This window comes from Mus pahari, chromosome 2 (genome assembly GCF_900095145.1).
Source record: "Mus pahari chromosome 2, PAHARI_EIJ_v1.1, whole genome shotgun sequence".
NCBI lineage: Eukaryota > Metazoa > Chordata > Mammalia > Rodentia > Muridae > Mus > Mus pahari.
The window spans coordinates 51,158,585-51,182,050 of record NC_034591.1 but is presented as its reverse complement, the minus strand read 5'-3'; the positions used below and the strand labels follow the sequence as shown (position 1 = coordinate 51,182,050).

Sequence of the window (23,466 nt, the reverse complement as noted above, 5' to 3'; positions counted from 1 at the left end):
TTATGGAAGATATGATTAAAAGAGTGAAAATGCTTGCTACATACAGGAGAAAATATCTGTGACTCACCGGCAAAAGATTGCCATCTTGAAACACTTCTCAAAATTCACCAAAAACCAAACGCACTATTTGTGTTATTTATGTTGTTGTTCTTTAGAAAAGGAGGAAGAAGAGGAGGAGGAGGAGGAGGAGGAGGAGGAGACGGAAAAGACGGAGAAGAAGGAGAAGAAGGAGAAGAAGGAGAAGGAGAAGAAGAATGTAGCATTCTCCCAGCCTCTAAACAGGCTTTCTCAGACCTCTGCAGCCACTGACTTGGGACCACCTGCGGTGGCCCCTCCCTACCTGCCAAGATGGCTCTTTGTTAGAGCTGCCATGCTCTTCAAACAGTCGCCTTTCAGGGCAGACACCTCTCCCTGCTGATAAACTCCAAGATTTTCCAGAGTCATCTTCCTAAAGTTCTGCCCACCAGCTCGCACCTGAACTAGGCCAAGACTGGGGCTGGGGAGAAGGGTTTTTCCCATGCTTTATAAGCTCAGTACTTCATTAAACATTGGGCTTTGAACAGAATCCTTTGTCTTACCCTGATTCCTTCCCACCATCTTTTCCCTTTCCCAGCTTGCCTTCTAGGGCAGACCCGGTTCGGAGTGTGACTGCTGGCAGGAACACTCAGGTGGAGAAGAAGTTGTGTTTCTGAGGGGCTGGAGAGGTGGCTCAGAGGTTAGGAGTGCAGTCTGCCCTTCCGGAGGACCTGAGTTCAATCTCTAGCCACCATATTGGCTGGTATGCAACTTCCTGTAACTCCAGCTCTGAGAGTAGATCTGATATCCTCTTCTGACTCTCTCTCTCTTTCTCTCTCTCTCTCTCTCTCTCTCTCTCTCTCTATATATATATATATATATATATATATATATATATATATATATATACCTGATACACATATATACATGTATCAATACCTTATTTTTAATAATAGGAACAATGAAAGTGGTACTAGTCATTTGAAAATACATGCAGCTTTGTTCACAAAAGAGAAACACAGACTAAGCTGACCTGAGACACTGTCTCTCACCTGTCAGACTGGCAAAAAGCCCCAAAGTAGGACAGCAGACTCCATCGGAGAGCCCGTGGAGAAGTGGGTACACTCATGTATTGCTAATGAGAACACAAAACAGTGCACCCCTATGGAGGCAATTTTGTCAATAATCAAATTACGATGCATTTATCCTTTAACTCTGAAATAAGCATTCTAGACATCTCAAAAAGACATTAGTTAAAATATAAAATGACACAAACACAGTTCTGTTCACTGTAGCACTCTTAGTAATAAAAAGCCTGGAAGCGAGCCAGCTGTCCATCATCAAAGAACTGATTGTATCATCTACAATGCATTCACAAATAGACTATGCAACCACAAAAAGGCACAATCCAGCCTACATGGCTAAATGAATAAGGAATGGTAGGGAGAAAAGGGTTTAGTGTATGTCTCACTTTCTTTTCTGTTGCTGTGATAAGATACCCAGACAAAGGCAACTGAAGAGAGAGAGGGTTTATTCAGCCCACAACTCTGGGTTCTAGTCTATCATTACAGCAAAGTCAAGGTGTTGGGAGGTGGAAGCAGCTGGTCACGTGGCATCCCCAGTTAGTTACAAAGCAGAAAGAGAGAGAGACAGAGACAGAGAGAGAGATTATCAATTGCTGCAACTCTTAAGTCCAGATTACCTGCCCAGGAAATGGTCTCACCCACAATTAAAATGGGTCTACCCATATCAATTAACATAATGAAAATAAAACGCACACACACACACACTCACGTACACACAAGGCGAGCCCAGAGGCTCATCTCCCTTGTGAGCCTGTCAAGTTGACAGTTAGCACTAAACCTCACAGTATGTCAATGTTTTATTCACCTAAGAAAAGACAAGAGATTATGAACTTATATACATTTCTACCTATTTGAACAATAAAATAATAGGAAAAAGCATAAAAGTATTTCAATCATTTCCCGTAAAGAGAGAACACAAATAAGGCTGGAGAAATAGGTTTTAAAAAAAGGGGCAGGTTTTGTGGAAATGGAGAGCTATGGAAATAGTTTACACAATATTCATAAATATTAAAATCTGGCTTGTATAAGAAAACCTATCTAAGAAATGTGTCTTAGCTACAGTTTTACTGCTGTGAAGAACACCATGACCAAGACAATTCTTATAAAAAAGGAAGCATTTAATTGGGGATTTGCTTACAATTGCAGACAATTGTTCCATTAGCATCATGGCAGGGAGAGTGGAAGGTGGGCATAGTTCTGAAGAAGTAGCTGAGAGTTTTATGTATGTCCCGATCCACAGGAAGAGAGAAAGAGGCAGGGCACTGGGCTTTATACAGGCTTTCGGAATCTCAAAGCCCAATCCCCAGTGACACATTTCCTCCAACAATACCATACCTCTTAATCCTTTCTAGATAATTCATCATCCGGGGACTATGCATGCAGATACTTGAGCCTATGCATAGCATTCCTCTCATTCAAATCACACTATGTCTTATGATTTAAATGTGAAATGTTCCCACCCACTCATGCGTTTGAGCATTTAACCCCCAGATGCTGCTGCTGTTCGGGTAGTGAGGTTTTTAGGCAGTGGGTCCTGGCTGGAGGAAGTGATGGATGCCTTCTGGGGCAGGGTAGGTCCTCTGTTTGACATTCCCACTGAAATGTAACCAAGCAAGTTGTCATAGTCCCCTGCCACCCCAAAGCCACCTCTGCCACACCTTCCCATGACGATGAACCACTGTATCCCCCAAAGTATGAACCTATGTTGCTTCCTGTCAGTTATTTTATCATAGCAATGAGAAAAGTAACGAATCCATGAGGCTATAGCTGGCAGCATAAACACTAATTATCAGTGTGAATTAACTGAGCAATTCATTGTTGAAAGAACAAACACAAGCACTGGCGGGCAGACACACACACACAGACCTAAACAGTTAGATAAACATACCATGGAGAAATTAAAGGAGAGAGTCTATAGGTATCAAAACTCAGGATTTTTTGGCATGGTAGAATAGAGGACATTAAGTAAAAGTCTGTAACTCTAAAATGGAAAAAAAATATATCAGAATAAACTTGTGGCATATCATTTTCTTTAAATACATATTTAATGACTCTGCTTATTGAAAAGGCTTTGAAAATTATAACAATGACTAGTCCAGAAACAAGTTGGCCAATAGCACCCGGGTTACGGTAGACCTCAAACACTATTAGTCCTGGCCAGTAGAACAGCTTTGTAAGTAAAGGAGCCTGCTACCAATCCTGCCAACCTGAGTCTGGTCCCTGAGTTCCATGGTGGAAGGAGACACCCAACTGACTCCCACACGTCCTCTGACCTCCACATGCCCACTTTGGCACTTTCAATGCCCCACAAAAATTGTTTTTTAATGTAATCAAATGCTATTTCTTGCCAAAAAGAAAACAGAATTTCTTGAAGTCCTTATTTGAGTAAATCCAAGTCAAAGCAGGAAATGTCATAAAAAAATGGAGGCAGCATTTTTTCACAAGCAAAAAAAGCAAGCAAGCAAGCAAGCAAGCAAGCAAGCAGGCAGGCAAGAAGGAAGGGAGGGAGAGAGGGAGGGAGGGAGGNGAGAGAGAGAGAGAGAGAGAGAGAGAGAGAGAGAGAGAGAGAGAGAGAGAGAGAAGGAAGCTCAAACAGATTCAGGCACCAACTCAAGGACTGTGCTGGGCAAATATGGATGGTTTAAGCACAAATAAGGTTGGCCATCACAATGAATGGACCATGTCAGATTTTAGCTTTTAATTCACTGGTCACTTTGGAAGACATCAAAGAACAAAACTGACAAAGTGAGGGAGTTAAGTCCTCATTTTGCCTTACTACAGTTTGGTGTAGGCAAGCAGGGCTTCTCCCCAGCAACGTACTCCTGCTAATGAATGAAGAAAAAAAACAATAGAATCAAAGTATTGCCACATCTTCTCGCCCCTGGTGAATGAATACATCAGTGTAATAATGACTAATGTCAGCTAATATCATAAAAGGAAAATGAGAAGAGCAGACACTGGAAGATTCCTGGTAGCAGTATGCAAAATTACCCATCAGATGCTCTTAAAAAGACATCTTAATCAAATCAAGTCTGGGACCAACTGCTCATTTACAGGTAGCAGAGGAAGTGGGAGCACGCTCAGTGATGCGGTATGAAACCAGCAGGGCACAGACATGGGAAACAGGCTACAACCCACCCACTTCCTCAGCAATCACACACAAAGGCGAGCCGGAGGGAACCTAGATTCGAGAGGACATGTTAGTGACTTGTGACCTATGGGTCTTCATCAGATCAAGTTACAAATAAAAAAAAAAAAAAACTGTAAAGGCAAAGGAAACAAGGGGTCAGAAAAATGTGGAGACCAGGTATTGATAAGATTAATGAATTCTTGATCTTTTGGATGGAATAGTGTATGATATGTTTTAAAACTGTATTTTAGAGATGCAATCTGAAATATTAAGAATGAAATGAAATGACTTCTTTGTCTTTTGATTAAGGACACTAGGAAATGGCCTTATCGGATACAGTTTTTCAAAATAATCTGAAAAAAAAATAAAGAAACAGGAATGAAAGTATAAATGAGACTAGATTAGCCATATTGAATCTAAATATGGGCCTTTAGGTGTTATTGTTTTAAAGAAAGACATGACCGACTGATTCATAAAGACTTAGTAAAGAAAGAGAGAGCCTGGAGAAATGGCTTGGTCAGTAAAGTGCTCATGGTGCCAGCATAAGGGCATGAGCTTAGTCAGTACAGTGCTCGTGGTGCCAGCATAAGGGCATGAGTTTAGTCCCCAGAAGCCACATAAGGAAGTCAGCTGCAGTGGTGTTCAACTATTACACCAGTGCCGGGCTAAGGAAGGAACCATAGGGCTTTAACCATCAATTCTAACACTGACTCAAAAGGTAAGGTGGAGAGCTTGGGAAAGATAACAGTGGCCCCACACCTTTACATGGACATACATGTGTGCATACACAGTTGCATTTCATGTCTATGCATACACACTCACACACACACGAAGGAAGGAAGGAAGGAAGGAAGGAAGGAAGGAAGGAAGGAAGGAAGGAAGGAAGGAAGGAAGGAAGGAAGGAAGAGGCAAGAAAGATATACTATGTAGTTGAGTGTGGTGACACATGCCTGTCACCCCACTCTTGGGAGACAGAAACATGAGGATATTGAGTTCAAGGACAGCATGGACACCTAGCAAGACTTTACCTCATAAAATAGGACACTTGAGGTAGGCATGGTAGCTCACATATGTAAGCCCAACTCTGAGGAAACTGAAGGAGAAGGTTTAACAACAGCTCAAGGTCAGTTTAGGCTAAATAGTGTGTTCCAGGCAAACCTGGGGTACAGAGTAAAACTCTGTCTCAAAACAAACAAACAAACAAACAAACAACAAAAAAACAAACAAATAAAACAAACAAACAACAATAACAAAAACTTCACTGAGCATGGTGTGGTAGTGTACACCCTTGATCCCAGCACTCAGGAGGCAGATAGATCTCTGTGAATTCAAGGCCGACCTAGACTACATAGAGGAGTTCTCTGAACACCCAGGGCTACAAACAACAACAGAACTCAACAAAAAAATAAATAAACAAAAGTTAATGCATACCCAAATAAGCCAGGAATTTGTATAATTAGTATAATAAATGTAAATAAACTGCATGATGAGCTAAGCAAAAGTCAAGTGTTATCAATTTTTTTTTTATTTTTTATTTTTTGGTTTTTTTCAAGACAGGGTTTCTCTGTATAGCCCTGGCTGTCCTGGAACTCACTTTGTAGACCAGGCCGGCCTTGAACTCAGAAATCTGCCTGCCTCTGCCTCCCGAGTGCTGGGATTAAAGGCATGCGCCACCACGCCCGGCCAGATTATATTTTTAATAAAATACAGGGGCTGCTTTCAAGATACATATCAAAAATAAGGTTGTCTTCAAACCTTATTTTTCAAAGAGAAACGGATTAAAAATATGTATAATGTCAATGTTTGTCGAAGAAAACCACTCTAGTCACACTAAGCAAGAACAAAATGGTTGTTGATGAATGAGACACCAAAATCAGGCTGGCAGCTGCTTCAAGGAAGTAGCCATGGAAGGAAATGTAAGGGGGGGGGACATGTACACAGGACCTTCAGGGTGGCTTTCCACTTCCTGGGTGGTGGACACTGGAGGCTCTTTTCCTATTCTCTGCCTTCTGGTATGGCTTGAATGTGTTAGTTTCACTTTTATTAACTTCTTCTTGTGAGATCATTGCTTATCCACAAGAAGTGGTAAACACAGCACAGAGCGGTCCCCTCCATCCTTGGTGCGGTCTTCCCAGAGACTCTGTCACATAAAGATGATGCATATTAAAAGGACAGCAGTGTCGATCCATGCAGGTGTGAAGTTTCTCAATTGATTTGCCAAATGTGTAGATTCCCATCTGTAAGTGAGAATTTTGGTTCCTTTAAAAAAAAACACACACAGAAGTATTATAAAAATATGTTTTCATTTTAATCCCAAGTGTAGATTAAAGGGGCTGCTTCAGACTGTCCACAGCAGGTGACTATGATTTGCCTTGTGTTCTAGCAGGGGCCTGATTTTGCCAGGTGCAGATAGTTTCTGTGATTGTGAGACCTTTGGACTTCTGGGGACTCTTGTGGGGGTGGTATATAAATGCTAGGGCCCAGAGAGGGTGTTCGTTGGTGATGGTTTGGTAGTTGTTGGCTGGTTGTAGTTGGTTGTCGTTTGTTAAGTGTCGTTTGTGTGCAAAGAAGAAACAAAAAAGAAAAACAGGCCAGCAGCTACTTCAAAGGAGTGGCCAAGGAAGGGAATGTAAGGATGGGCACACAGGAGCTAGATATCTTGGCAGCAAAGATCAAACTAGCTCCAAGGAATGCAATGTCCCGAATCACCAGGAAGTAATCTAGTGATATCGTCACCCCCTTTCACCTCTATCCTTTTTTCTATTGTATCTCGTGTTGGGAGGCTGAAAGGCTAGAAGAAGAGGGGTGGGAAAGGGTGGGGAGAAAAGAACCCACAAAGTAGCTACAACCACCCCACGGCACAGACAGAGCTGTGTAACAACCGCAGGGCTTTCCCTGGCGGGACACCCACACAATGACACCTGGTATCCCAGTCCCAGACCCAGCAACTGTCACTCCCCCAAGTGCTTGTCACCACAAACTCTAATACAAAACTATCATGGAGAACATGACCTTTGGAGACGAATGTTTGTGCCTTGAGGTCACCCAAGTTGTTTCACAGATGAACTGTTCTTTGCTGTTTCTGAGTAGCTGCCCATAGACTGTGGACTTATTCACTGAGCTACTGGAGAACGCTCTGACTCTGGCGTGTGACTATTGGAAACAAAGCCAATATAAGCAGTCACATTGTGTGTGTGTGTGTGTGTGTGTGTGCCCGTGTGTGTGCACGTGTGCGCATGTGCATGTGCATGTGCGTGCGTGTGCGTGTGTGCGTGCGTGTGCATGTGTGCGTGTGTGTGTGCGTGTGCGTGTGTGTCTGTGTGTGTGTGTGTATTTAATTTTCTAGGGTGTAATTGTGTTAGATTATATAGAATTCTTGTTTTTCGATCTTTTTCTAAGTAATTCTACCACTTTATTTTCCCAAAAACAAAATGTGAGAGCAAGTTCCCCACATGCTCAGCAGCGTTTAGGATTGCAGTTATTGATAACATTTATCTGAATGGATCTCATGGATGTGTGATGACAATGTTCTCAGTGGCATTTCTCTGACAACCAGCTATGCTAAACATTTTTCCACACACTTGTTTATTGTCTGCAGTCATCTGTGACAAGTTATCATTCCCTGTCTCTTGCCTGTTTTCTTGTTTATTTACTGTTGTTGTTGAGAGTCCTTAATATAATCTAGATATGACTTCTTTGTCTGACATATATGTAGATGCATATTATGTATATATATATATATATACATATATGCATATATATATATATATATATATACACACACATACACATATGGCTTGCAGATGTTATTCACTGCTATATCTTGTCTTCTCTCTCCCTTCACAGGATCTTGTATGGTGCCAAGTGGTTTTTATTTGGATAAACTTTTGTTAATCAGTTTGTATTCCTTTTGTAGATAGTGCTTTTGTGTTCTGTCTAAGAACTCTTCTCAAGGTCCAACATTGCATCTCAGTGTCTCAGAGTTTTTAAATCACTTTGTTGTAATGAACTCACTAATTAAATCATCACTGAGCTAGATCCTAGAAACCACCCATTCACCCAGTCCCCAGTTTTATGCCAGGGAGCCTCTGTTCAGTTAGGAGGTCATTCTGAAGCCATGGAGAGTTAAGCATACTCTCACTATCAATTGTATTTATATATGTGCTAGCCTAGAATATATACGTGTTTATATGTAAACTGCTATAAGTGCAGGTGTGACTACCACTTAGAAAGGAGACCAAGAGAAGGTGATAGTGAGTGGTAAGGATGGACAGAATGCAAGCAACAGACAAGGGAGACTGAACCTTTCCTATTTGAGGCTTCCAGAGGCCTCACTGTCGACTTTACTTACATTCTGGAAAAACCTAAAAGTCCTAACCAAAGATCATACAGGCAACATATGTGAGCCTGAGAATAGAGGAAAATCTAAAGCTACTTCTTTTCCTGGCTTTAACTGTGTCTTGACTCTTTTTTTCCTTTGTTTAAGTGAATAAGTCCACAAAAGTTTTATGATTTAATGGTTTACATTTACATCTGTAATCTATTTTAGCTAATGTACAAAATGGATCTTGTGGTATTATGTCAAGGTGTTTGGGGCTGACAGGATTTCGTTTTATGCTTTGCTCCCTCCGTCGAATTACTTTTACACTAAAAAAAAAAAAAAAGCCCGTATGTCAATTAGGAAGAAATTAAACTATTTCAAACAGCAAAGGACATGACCATCTACGCATAACATTCTAGGATATTTGCAACCAAAGCTCTTAGAACCAGTGAGTGAATTCAGCAAAGTCACGGGGTACAATCTCAATGTTCTGAAATCAGTTATAGAGTTATTTCCACTAGCAGTGAAGACATGGAAGCCAAAAATAAAATTATGGTGCTGCTTATGATCACTCAGGCATAAGTCAAATGCATGGCCTTGACGGTATTAGACAAGCACTCTGCCACCGAGTCAACCCCAAGCCCTGGTTTTTGAGACACTGGTCTCAAAGTTACAGTTCTCCCTCTTTTGCTTCTAGGGTGCTGGGATTTTTAGATATGCTCCCCCATGCTAGGCCTAGGCATATTTTTTAATCAGCATATAATGGACTTCTATGATGAAAGCTACAAAATATTAATGAGATAAATCAAAGATATAATTAAGTTGAGCGACACACAGTGTTCATGAATTGGAAGACTTGACACAGTAAAGACACCAGTTCACAAAACAATATGTAGGTTTAGTACAATTATTACCGAAGTATCATTGCTGCCAGTTTTTTTTTAAACATACCCAACCAATTTTTACAGATTGCAGCTGAAAATATGTCTGCACACATATACACATGTGTGTATGTAAGTGTAAGATTGGACCTCACATCACTAAAACACTGTTGTGCTTTGGTATTTATAGAGGGAGGCTGGTTAAAAGAAAAACAAAAACAAAAACAAAAACAAAAAAAAACTCCTCTCCTTTAAGTTCAATTAAGGTCAATTTACATAAAATACAAATTAGAACCGCACAAGAAATGAAGTCTGCAAGCCACCATAGGTCATGCCTTTGCCAGCTGGAATTTTCTTCCTTCTTTCGCTCTCACCTGAGACCCACCTGGGGGACTTGACTGTCCATGCAACTGCCTCTTGGAATACATGAGGTCATCCGGTAACTTAAGACTATATGCCCTCAGTCTCCTCTTGGCCCCTGCCAAGCTAAAAGAACTCAGCCATCTGATTGGACCATCTGAGATCCACAACACCCTGTTTGCTGCATCTTACCCAGCCAAGAACGCCAGTCATTCTTCTGTCTTCCAGGGGTTGCTCTCAGCCGGCCAAACTCCCACCGGCACACAAGAGTCCTACTCTTACTCCGAAGCACCCGTCAACACTCACCACGGATACCCTCGTGGGTGTCCTCTCTCTCCACAAATGTGTCTAGACTTCCGCGGATATCAGCAGAGGAAAGCAGATTAAAAATCAGCTGCGGGTGAACAGGGAGGTCGCAGAGCTCAACGTGGAGCCCCAAGCAGTAGGATGGAGGAAGCATCTGGAGTGTTTTGACTGTGAAGCCATTCACAAGTCAGTTCGACAAACGACCTGGTGGGAAAGTCCAAGCCCGTTAAACATCTACAGTTAACAATGCTGAGGAACTACTTTGGGTAACTGATCACCCAAATATAGTTCACCAGGCCTTGCCACTCCCATCTCAATGAAGAGTTCCTGATGCTCTGTGAATACTTCTCCCACTGAATTCTACTGTTCAGATGATTTTCAGGGGAACTTTAAACGGCATTAAATTCTCTATCCAATGCAACCAATACATGGGGTGCTGACTTTACTTATCCGTTGCACGTAAGACAAATTATTAATAATAAATCCTGAGTGTGGGCCACCCCAGTCCTCTCTGAACACCGAGTCAGGGCAGACTAGCCATATGAGAAGGTGAAAAGTCAAAAAGTCACGGCCTCTGCTCTCTTATGTCTTACAATCTGGTGACTGGAGATAAGAAGTGTCACATAAAAAGCCTACCTCCCACAGGTAAACTAGCAGGGAGTGGCCAGAATAAATAAAAGTAAGAGATGACATCATGGCCAGGCCAAGATTTTGCCTAAATCTTGTAGAATGGCTGGTAGATGGGTGGGTGGATGGACGGATGGATGGACGGACGGATGGATGGATGGATGGATGGATGGATGGATGGATGGATGGATGGATAACAGAAGCTACCTGAAGCCGAAGGATCTCACCAGTCCCAGGAAGAGGGAGTTACTCCTCTTCTTACTGTGCCCAGAGCTACTGTGATTTGCATTTCAACAATAGGTAGGAAATATATGGAAATGACGGCCACGTTGCTCACACACACACACACACACACACACACACACACACACACACACGGACTCCCATCTTCCTGGAACTTAGTCATAAGTTACTGGTACCTCAGAGAAGGATAATTTTGTAAGGGAAATACAGACTTGATGGTAAGAGCAGCTCAATTCATTACTAGAGTAACCTCAAGCTACTCTTTCTCTTTGTGTGACAAACAAAAGGATAATGGCGCCAAACTCAGAGGATTGTTGTTTTTAAAAAAAAAAAAAAAAAAAAAAGTGAATAATGAATACACGGAACCTGGGAGGTAAGGCGCAATTTACAAAGAATGACTCCTGCTACTCAATATCCCTGTACATTTATTCATCAGCCTCGTACACTGTCACCCCTGCATCTCAGCCTCGTACACTGTCGTCACCCCTGCATCTCACTCCTTCCTGCATCCCTGTGGTTTTATCCGGGATCTTTTACCTCTTCCACTTTCAGGTGGTAGTCACTGTCATTGTTCCGTGTTCTGCGTGGGATTGATCCCGGGGCTTCATGTGTGCTATGCAAGTGCTCACCATCAGTGTCTCCTCCCTGCCCACCCCTCGGCTCTGAAGGGAATCTTCAGTGTGGAGGTCCAGGTACACACAGTTCCCTTTAGCATTTGGAAGATGTCACCACATTGGTGTGGCTTTTCATCTCAGCTGAGGGGTCAGCTGTTAACCTCCTCGCTACTTGTTTCAAATTCCTGTCTCAGTTTCCCCTTGGGGTGCTCTTAGTGTTTTCTGTTTGATCACCCTAAAGTCTAATTTAATGTTGACTCAACCGTGACCCTCATACTTCTAAAACTCTCTTCCTTTTTTTCCAAAATCATTACCCCCTTTCTAGTATACTCTATAATTTTCTTGTTCGCATACTTACTTATGCATACATATAAATATATATGTGTGTGTGTTGTGTGTGTATACATACACGTCATACATGTATGTATGTGTGTATATACACACATGAGATACACAAATATAAGCCCATCAGGAGGACAGATCCTTATCTGTTATGCTCCCTGACCTCTCTCCAGCCCTGTAAAAGTCTCTGGTCCCAGAACAGAACTGCTTCAAGCCCCCCCCCCCCCGCCTGTCCTATCACCCTTGTTTATGTAAGTAGCATCTGTGCCTCCCATCTTTCATCCAGGGACTCGGATCACACTGATGCTCAGCCAGTGAGGACACTAACCTTAGGGGCTGCTACAGGCCTGGCTCATGTCTGCTCTGGTGGACAGGGACACCCCTCCATCCTGCATCTTCCCTGCTGACCCCCTCCCCTGAAGAGATAGTCTATTAAGCAGGCAAAGAACTCAAGTCATGGAAACATGAACTTCCATTGGACCCTGGGAAATTGAGACTGAGCAGAACAGAAACTCTGGGTCAAATAAATCTGTGGAAATGCAATAAAAATAAATCTGGAGACACAATAAATCAGAAGCTCAGTGTGGGTTAAATGGCTTCCTGATGCTAAAATGTAAATGTTAACCCAAAATGTCGCGCTGTTGTTCTCTACGGCCCATCTCACGTCTAGGATTTCACATTATCTTCAAAACAGCTCTAAGATACAAATCATTCCATCTTAGAAGACGCAAAGCTTAGGAGAAAAGAAACGATGCAGATAATACAAGGAACCTCATGGCGAAGCCAGGCCAGGCCAGGTGCCCGTCAGTCCTGGAACAGGGTTTCCTAACTCAGGATCCCCGTGCAGGGGACTCAAGGCCACAGCAGAGATGCGGTATACCTTCCAAAAATATCAGTTCTAGCCTAAAGTCCACAGAAATAAAACCATTATTTTCTTATTAAAGCCAATATGTTGTTTTGAAGGGTTTTTTTGTTGTCACTTTTATTTTGTTTTGTTTGTTTTGTTTACTAAAGTGTCACCATGTAACTTGGGCTGACCTCAATTTTAACATTCTCCTGTCTCAGCACTGCCTCCATCACTGGGATTACAGACATGTACACTATGGGTAGCTGCAAATGTGGTGTTTTAGGGCATTGGGCAGCGGCGACGTGTGCACGAGGGTGCTTTGTGGCGCGCTCCTGTGTGGAGGCCAGAGGAGAGCTTTCGGGCAGCTTTTCTACCATGGGTTCTGATTAATTAAATTCAGATGTTCAGTTATGCAGCAAGCACTTTACCTCCTAAGCCATCTCTCCAGCCTACGTGTTAGTTTTATACAAAATACAATCCACAGCATTTGTGTGAATTATTAAGATGAAAACATTGAAGGAGCTGGAGAGAGGGCTCAACAATTAAGAACAGCTCTTGCTGAAGACCCAGGTTTAGTCCCTAGCACCTATATGGTGGATGGCAACCATCTGTAACTCCAGTTCTAGGGAATCCATTGCCCTCTTCTGGCCTCCACTGGCACTACACACACACATGGTGCAACACATTCGTTCAGGTGCAACATGTATACACACAAAATAAAGATAAATAAACCTCTTTTTAATAAGGTAAAGTTCGCCTGAAAGTTGATTTCTATACCGGCAGGCATCCTCTTAGAGACCCGTGGAACACTTCCACCTGCTAAACAGTACATGACTTTGAGCAGGGCCCTCAGCTTCCCCAAGCCTCATTGTTCTTGCCTACATAACAGGGGCAACACTGCCTTCCTGATAGACTCACCATCATGAAGACTAAATGAAGATACAGAAGAGAAGTCCCAGACAGAGCCTGACATAAGAGGGGAAGAAGTCTGAAAACACTCATTTTTTTTAAGTCACCAATCTGTTGGAAGATTTTTGAAACATGTGGAAACCAAGTGGCAATCATCTCATTAAAGTCCCCAAACTCCTAATGTGTCCAATTTAAAGTTTCACTTGAGAAGCAAGAGCTGGGAACATTTTATAGGATTGACACTGAGCAAATGATTAGAGATTAAAGAGCCCCAATAATTGGAGAAAGATGGAGGTTATTTTTTAAAAAATGAATTTTCTGTGAACTTGAGGAGGAAAGGGTAGAAAGAAGCTTAAAAGGTCTTCACCCGCTGCGGAGATGGCTGAATGGGTGAAGTGCTTCTTGATTAAGCATGAGGACCTGAGTTCAGATCCCAAGCCTCCGAATAAGAACCGGACACAGCGGCACACACCCATAACCCTACCACTGATGGGACAGAAGCAGGAGGACCCCAGAGCTGGCCAACCTAGCCAATCAGAAGGCTCCATGTTCAGCAAGCTACTGTCTCAAAAAAATAACATGGAGATACAGAGGAAGATAGCCATAGTTGAGTTCTGGCTTCCATATGTGCACAGGTGAGCTCACAACACACACACACACACACACACACACACACACACTACATGCACACATACCTTCAAAGGGGTCAGGGAAATAAGTCAATGGTAGACTACTTGCTTAGCATATGCAGAGCCCTGAGTTCAGTCCCCAGTACTGACAAAAAAGAGAGCAGAAGGAGGGGACGAAATGCAGAGGACTGAGGAAGGAAGGAAAGAAGAGAAGGCAGGAGGAGAGAAGAAGGGGAAGGGAGGAAGACTCCACCATTGTCTTCCCAGCAGAGGTGGAGAGGCACACCACACTCCACTGAGAGGGAAGAGGGGAATCAGGAATCCAAAGCCCTGCTTGGCCTTTAGGCTCTCAGCACCACCTATCAAAAAGCAGAGCCCATTTCCTTACAGACCTCCTAAGATCTTGAAGACAGACTCTTGGGTGGGGACAATTCGGCCCCAAAGCAGAAAGCATAAGCATCCACACGGTGAGGGGCGTAGAGTCAAAATGTCCTACAATGTCCCCTCGTCAACCCTGCCTGCTCAGCCACCATCTTATGCTAAACTATTCAAGGTTCCCACCTGGAAGATGTACAGCCATTAACAACTGTCAACATGGCACTCATTCTGCAAATGGCACCCAGCAGAAGGCTCAGGAAAGGGGTGCAGAACAAAGCTGTCTTGAACCCCTGGCCAGAGAAAGGAGAGATGCTGCCTGGGTGAGGTTAGGATACACAGACACCAGGGCCAGGCTGAGGCCCTGGAGGAGCTCAGCAGGAAATGCTCAGGACTGGATATCACACACACACATACACGCACATGCACACACCACATGCACACACGTACACATACACACACACACATACGCACACCACATGCACATATGCACATACACACATACACCACATGCACACACACACATATGCTCACCACATGCACACATACACACATGCACATACACACATACACCACATGCACACACACACATACACATACACACACACACGCACACACACACACATACACACACCAGTGTAGTCAACTCACCTTTGGCTCTTGAAGCACATACACACATGCACACATGCATACACATACATACACCACATGCACACGCATACACATACACACACACGTACACACATATGCACACCACATGCATACATGCACATACATACACACACACACACACACACACACACACACACACCAGTGCCACCGACTCACCTTTGGCTCTTTAAGCAGCAGCTCCTTGAAGGCACAGCTGTCTTTTTTCTATGTTCCCAGAGAACATGGTCCACCGTCCTGACCGCCAGTCAGGGACATGCCAAACACACAGGCTCTCAGACCACATGTAGGGCTGCTCTTACCAACAGCAGAAAACTGGGCTTGTGTCTGGAGCTAAGACCTGAGGCCCCTGGGGAGCTACTTCAAGGCCACTAGTTCCAAACCTGAACCCCAGGCTCTCTTATGGACTGCCACAAGCTGGTGCTCCCACCAGCTCTCCTCCCCACACCAAGTCCCAGTCACATAGGTTCCCTTTTCCCAGAGTTCCTCATCAAGGAACGAGCCTCCTCCTGTTCCTGCCTCCTCCCTTTCCCTGGTCTGGCCCACCAGTCCCTCTCTCCTCTCCCTGCAGTCTGTGCTACCTCCTGCCTTGTTCTGACCCACACTCATCCCCATATCTGCCTTGCAATACACCCAGGCTGCTCCTGGTGCTGTTCCCCTGTCATCTGGCTCCATCCTGCTCTAACCCTCTGCCTAGCCCCACATCTGGAGCCACATCTGGATCTCATCATAACGGTAAAGCTTGACTATTCATGGGGCCTAAAATATGACAGCAATCCACGAGAGGAGGAAGGGTGTTAGCACATGGTAAAAACTTAAAAAAAGATATGTGCACGCGGGTTCAGCTAAGGACTGCGTGGACGACTGCTGCTCAGTAGATGCTTTAGCAATGGTGGTGGCACGAGGCAGTAGGAAGATAAGAGTAAAGAGAACAAAACGGTCTGCATCCTCAGCCCAGAATATTCCGAAGCCTGGTGCGTGTCTCAGATCTGAGTAAACATTATGTTCAGCCCTCGTCTTCTAAGGAGGGGAATCCTGGGAAGACCCTGCTAACACCTTTGGGGAGCTGTCAAGACTTGCAAAGCTCAGGCCAGGGCTAGCTATAATTTCTGATGGCAAAGAACAATATGATCAAACGCACACACACACACCCTTAATGCTCCTTAAAAACTTTAAGCAAAAGAGGAGCTGCCTAACCTTCATCAGTTATTAGTCCCCATCACCCTGGACCAAGCCCTCTTGGGTCAGCACACACCCTCCATCCTGCAAGGGCCTCAGGTGCTAAATTGGAGGAACAGTCACCAGGACCTAATGCTGTAGTAAGTTTAATTCAGTAGCTCCTGCAGTCACACCTTGGGCACAGAGAAGTCCACAGGAGTTTGAGGAGGGCACAAGATGAGGCTTCTAGGAGCTGGGGCCAGGGGTTGGAGCTGGGAACAGACTTCGAGTAGAGTAGGAAGGCCATGAAGAGACACTGGTAGGGAAGCCGATGGTCCTGCTGGTGTGTCCCGCTTGGGCCCTCCCTCAAGGCCTGCCTCTTGTCACCATCTGCTCTCAGAAGTAAATTCTAGGGGACCCAGGCAGGTGGCTCCCTTCGGGCTCAACTGAGCCTCATCTGTGGCCACTGTTTCTAGAGTGGATCTCAGCGGGACACCAGCCGCCCCATGGGCAGCACTGGGAGCCTCACCATCACTTAGTGTTCTCCAGAACAGCTTCCCTTCATCCTCTACTCCTGAAGCAAATCAATGCCTATGCCCAGGCCTGACTGCGGCATGGCGCTGCCACACCAGGCTCTTAGGTAATCCATTGCAGGGTGCACAGGTCATTAAGACGTTCTCCATCTGCCTGGTGCACACCACACACACTGCTCAATGAGGTGACTGTCCTGCAAACATAGGCAGGAGACCTGTGAGATGTGAGGTGCCACTGCCCCCTGCTGGTACCCTCGAGAATCGTCTAAGCTGGTACCAAAGAGAAAATGGACCAGGCTAGAAGGGCACTGTCCCCTTCCTCTGTTCAACTTTCAATGGGGAATAGATACACAGGCTTGGTGGCTTCAGCTGGAACCATGGAACTGGCTGTCCCTAAGAGAGGTGACATCTCACAAAAAAAAGGGACAGGCAGCAGAGGAGATGCAAGGGGGGTAGGAGAGAGAAGGGGTCCTACTTTACCAGAAGACAGAATATAATGACACTCTCCATGTCTGCACCATGTTTCACAGGGCACAGTGTATTCACAGTCACTAGAGTCACTCCTTGCAAAAGAGCCCTGAAGTCAGGGCGGGGTGGGGTTGGGCAGGGTGGGGAGGGGTGGGGCAGGGCTGGGCCTTTCCATTGCACAACTGAAAATATGGAAGAGCAAAGATTGCCCCCTTCACCCACACCTCCCCCCAGAAAACATTACATAGCCAGATTCTGAAGGAATCCTGGGGCTCTGACACGTGTTACTTTGTGTTTCTAACAAGCCCTAGAGCATCCACAGTACAAGACCTGGTCCTTGTCCAGTCTTCCTGGACCCCACTTTTCACCTGGTAAAGGGATCCTGTGGTCTGAAGGAGGCCATGTTTGATGCTGACCTGTGACTCTGTAGAAGATGGGAAATTGTGTTGCAGAGACCTGAGAAAACAGCAGTCTCTTCAAGCAGGGAGGTCCCTCCCAGCGCAGCTGCAAATCACGCGCAAGGTTCCCCTCTTCAGGACAGACTCTGCTGCGCCGCTGTGTCGTGTGCACGCCTGTGGATTCCCCACACGTGACCAACAGAACCACCACCAGAAGAGGACAGGGGTATTTTGATGAAGTTTGGCTTCTGCCTCAAGCCCACCATAACCTAGACCACCTCTTCCACTAAAAGACCCTCACCGTCTTCCGTTTCTTTCTCTCATCGGCAGATTCTGTCCTGGACAGTTTCTTCAGCCTCCTGTCCTGGTCTTCTTCCTCTAGAGTCCCTCCCTAGACTATGGCAAGACTAAACCAGTCGAACAGACTCATCTCTCCTCCCTGTGCCTGAGTCAGTCACATGCAATAGCAAAATGCATCCTCTTTCCTGGACCGCATCCCATCCCACCCCACGGCCCGCTGGGGAAGAGAAACGCAGGGCGCTTGACTGCGCTTATCCCACCCACTCTGCTGCCTGGCAGGTGCTGGGCTTCACGGAAGCACAGAGACGCCGCTCTGGGGGTGGGAAAACACAGTCTGAGATGTGAGCAAGCCGAAGCTGCTGTTCCCTAACATCTGAGCATCTAGTCGCTGCTAGAGAACCACACAGGGGAGTCGGGAACAAAATGTCAGGGGTCCACGGGCCACAACAAGGCTAAAACCATTGAGGGTTGTGGGGCTGAGGATGGCATGTCACCCAGGCCTGGGGCTGGAAGCTCCAGCTTAGCTCACTGTCGAAGGTAGCAACGGTTGTCTACAGGCCCAGAGGGGCCTCCTATGGGAGACTTAGGCGGTGTGGCTCTCTAGGCGAAGGCCTGCTCCATGTTCCCCATGGCGGTGGTAGATGAAAGAGACAGTCTTTGGTTCCAAACTATTTATTAGTTGTTCATCCTGGAAAATGATTTATAATATCTTCTCGGGGTGGACCCGAGATTAAATACCATTTGCAGGGAGGAGTGTCTGGGAAGGAGAGCTTATTGGCTAAACCCTCAGGACCTCTAGGTACCTCATTAGCATGGAGAACTCTGTTCTGGGAGACCGTCACCACAGGTCACCTTACCTTGTGTGGAAAGTGTGGCAGGTGTTCCAGCCCAGGTCAGGGAGTCACCTACCATCTCAGGTGTGAGTTTCCAGGGTCTCAACCCACTTCCTGACAGGAAGCCATTGAAAAGAACTCTTAGCCAGGCGGTGGTGGCGCACGCCTTTGATCCCGGCACTTGGGAGGCAGGGGCAGGCGGATTTCTGAGTTCGAGGCCAACCTGGTCTACACAGAGAAAGAGTGAGTTCCAGGACAGCCAGGGGGCTACACGGAGAAACCCTGTCTTGAAAAAAAAAAAAAAAACTCTTAAAAATTGTGATGGAGATGCTGAAGTTAGCTCTTCATAGCCGGTGGCTTTTGGTGGGGGTGGGCCACTGGGAGTTTGATCATGCTCTAGTGAGTATGTGGACAATGCACAATGTCCTTGGTTTTCTTCCTCCTCCTCCTCTTCTTCTCTTCTTTTTGCTGGGATAAGATCACAAGAGTTGATATGATGTTACAAAAAAAAACAAAAACAAAAACTGTGTGACCTCATGTCCTCTCCCTTCTCCCTTCATTACTCACAAGGACTCCCTTCCCTCCGTGATTCAAACCAGTGCTCAGCCTCAAGGGGCAGAGAGAGGGCGAGCCCCCACCCCTGCCACTGCTGAACTCTCCTGCCTTCACTCTCAAGAGAATGCTGGTGCGCTGACATCATCCCTGGTGATGGACCTTAGTTAAGAGCTGGTCTTTAATATTCACATCAAGGATGATGAAACCTCGGGTCAACGTGTTGTGCAGCTGCCCTGGCTTAAGTCTGATTCTGAGACTGCCCTGCCTACCACTGAGACAAAGCCAGGTCCCTCAGCCAGGCCCATGGGTAGTGGTGATCCGACTCCGAGGCACAGACGAACCACTAGCGGGGTCCTCAGAGCAGAAGGTGTGGTCCTGGCACCTCCAGTGATGCTCTCACAGAACAGCCCTCTCAGATAAAAATGGAGATAACCCCCCCTTTTTTGAACAATGAATCAGAGAAGTGGAGAACTGCCGTGATCCAAATGAGATCTTTCCCGTGTCAGCCGGGTGGGGTGGTGGGGTACCTTATAACGTCACTCTGCCAGGGCAAGCACGCCCACAAGTTATGCTCTGTTGCATGTGGGCTTTAGAAGCTGGGAAACGTTTGCCTACTCTTTCTCGGTGAGAATGAGGATATGCAGGCCTAGTTCTTCAGTTTAACGCTCTCCCTATGCAGACCTAATTCTGATCCGCAACCACTGTCCTTTAGGTCTCGTATGTGGGACTTTCTCGCCCTCTGGTGGAGAAACTTTGGCACTGCAACGATGTCCCTGCTTAACCCGAACGGAGAGATCGACCTAGTTCTTTCAGTCTCTGATCCTTTTCCCACAGGATCCCACCTTCAGGGCTAGGCAATGGTAGCAGGGGGACCCGTTCTGCCCTCTTCGTCCCTGCCCCCCTCACTTTCTGCAGACACTACCATTTACAGACTGCCGGACTTAATATCCAGCTACTACGTGTGACTAGTCCTCTGCCTCACACACTAATGGACCCCCGTCCTGCTCCATGACCCTGCTCACACCCCCCTGAGTGATCTCTTGTCCTCCTTTCTGGGCCTGGCTCAGCCAGCTTCGATCTGCAGAGCCCTTCTCCTCTAACGGGGTGTGTGTAAGCAGTCATTCCGCTAAGGAAGACATGACAGACACCAGAGGATGCTGTTTGCTGAGCCCGAATCCTTGGATGACCATGGCCTAGGGGACCTAGCAAGAGGCTTCTTTGGGGAATGGCAAGACGTATGGGCTAGCTGCGAGCTGGTTCTCCGAGAAGAGGGGAGGGAGGGCTGTCTGTGGCTACTGTCTTTACCTACTTCTCACCTTCCCCCAACCTTGAGGATAAACCAGGATCCTACTTTTGCCAGGTGACACTGTCTCAGTGCGACCATGTAGCCAGTCTTGGTTCTAACAGGCAAAGGACTGCTGTGGACATCTCTCCCCCACCCCCACCCCCACCCCCACCCCCAGGACCTTCTACCATACTATATTCTGTCCCTTTTCTCACAGAGCATGGAGGAAGAGCGTGGGAGGCGGCAGGAGGCACCACTAGCATGAAGGAAGAGTGTATGCAGATGGACTGAGACGCAGCCATGAATGGGCATGGCTAACCCTCTCAGAGGACAATACTGGGGTGGTTGGCCACATGACAGACAGTAGCCCTTCTGACCTTCTAGGGTAATTGGAACCCTTGACTTTTTTCTTACTTTTTATCACCCTAATAAAAACCTACATCTCCCATTGCTATGGATTGAAGCCGTCCCCTTCACATATTGAGGTATTTGGGGATACAGCGAAAGCTCAGTCAGTAAAGTGCTTGCCAGGTCCCCACGAGGACCTGAATTGTACACCCGGCATGCCATGTAAAAAAGCTGGGCATGGCAGCCATGGGTCTGTCATCTCAGCACCGGGGAGGCAGAGCCAAGAGGATCTCAAGGACTGGCCAGTCTAGCTCCAAATTCAGCGAGGAACACGGTCTCGGAAAAAAATAAGCTGGAGAGGCTGAAGAGATGACTCGGTGGTTAAGAGCCCTGGCTGCTCTTGCAGAAGACCCAGGTTCGAGTCTCAGCGCCCACACAGCAGCTCACAAGCATCTATAACTCCATTTTCTGGGGATTTGATGCTATCTTCTGACCTTTGTGGACACCAGGCGTATATGTGGTATATATACATACATGTGCAGGTAAAACATTTTGTACATAGGCTAAAAATAAATACAAAAAAAAAAAAAAGTAATTGCATCACCAAGACCATTTATGCCTGCCTCCAGCTCTCCTTTGCCCAAACCTCATCAGCAACCCTGCATTAACCACCTTTAGGAGCTGAACTCCTAGCATCAATCAGGGTTTGGGTGCAGAAAGCCCCCCCTCTCTCTCTCTCTCTCACACACACACACACACACACACCACCCCAATTCCCTGGATCAGGAATAGGTCTCTGTCACGGTGCCTGGCATATAATGGGTACCCCACAAATGTCAATATGCAGGATACCCCTTCATTTCTCTTCTTAAAAAACACCTTGTGATCCCTCTGAATCACAGCTCTAAGGTGAAACAAAGCCAGCACAGGGTGAGGAGCCTTCCAGGTGTGACTGCAGATCTCTGTGGGCACACGCCCATTCAGAGCTCCGATTATCAGGAGGTAACAGGTTTCTGCAATCTTACTCCCCATTTGGCCAGAAAAAAAAAAAAAAAAAAAAAAAAAACATGAAGCAAGCAAGCTCTCTCAAGGATGTTTAACTGGAAATGTTCTACACCTCAAAATTTAAGACTCCATTTCAGAAATGATTCAGCCTTAGATGAAAGAAGACAAATGCCCCTATTTTTATCCAGAGAAAGTTATGAAACACTATGCACATCAAATCTCCATATACCTTTTCCTCCTAATGCAGCAAAATGATACCCTTATCATCGCTCAATCAGAGGCTTGCTAAGTCGGCGCGGGGAGACGAGACTGCGACAAGCAATCATCGATGCTTCCGGCAGCCCCTCACGCCCGATCCGATGCACAGCACCGCCATTATCAACACATGAAAGGCTTCCTCAATTTCACTCTTGATCATCATCAGCCACAACAGATATTTATTGACTGGCTGTTGTGTGCAGGAAATGTGGCCAGGTGCTGAGGAAGAAAAACCTGGCGAGAAAACTCCCCAAGGATTGTGAAAAGGGGAAGAGAGGTACCATCAAAGCAAGTGATCTGCCTCCAATGTGTTCTGGGCGTAGAGAGAAGGCAAATGCAGTGGCTTTGATAAAGGAGGATGGTCCGGACCGACAACATGGACTTTCAGGTTGCTCCTTATGGGATATTTGCCAAATGCAAGAAAACAGTACCAGCCTAGTTTCTCAGCTAAATGCTGCGTGGATGTGGGGAGGAAACCCTGCGCAGAATACATCTGTCTCTTCAATTTTTTCTTTGTTTTGTTTTAATAAACAGTTTCATGCAGCCTGGGCTAGCATTGAACTTGCTGTAGAGTCATTGATGAATGAATTGGTACATGCGCATGGGTGTGGGGGCCAGAAGTTAGTCTTGAATGGTCTTCCTCGGGTTCCATTCACCTTGGTTTAGAAAGGTTTATTTAAAACAAACAAACAAACAAACAAAACAGGGTCTTAGGACTCCCACTGCTGTGATAAAACACCATGGCCAAAAGCAACTTGGAAAGGAAAGGACTTATTTCATCTTGTACTTCCAGGTGGCAAGTACTTCCATCACTATAGGAAGTCAGGACAGGAACTCAAACAGGTTAGGGACACAGAAGCAGTGGGACAGCTGTTGCCCTAAGAAACTCTCGGGGGCAGCTGGCATTAAAAGCCAGTCCACCCAGTACTGTATAGTGATATTTCCTTCACTGCCATTGCATCACTTTTACGC

At 45.7% G+C, this 23,466-nt stretch overlaps 1 long non-coding RNA gene across 1 annotated transcript in view; it reads right to left on the bottom strand.

The window, feature by feature from the left end:
- LOC110315866 overlaps nt 1-23,466 on the bottom strand; it is a 131,392-nt gene that overhangs the window by 59,444 nt on the left and 48,482 nt on the right. Inside the window, exon 2 of the long non-coding RNA XR_002380230.1 lies at nt 9,807-9,918. This is a non-coding gene — a long non-coding RNA (uncharacterized LOC110315866). The remainder of the gene's footprint in view (nt 1-9,806; nt 9,919-23,466) is intronic.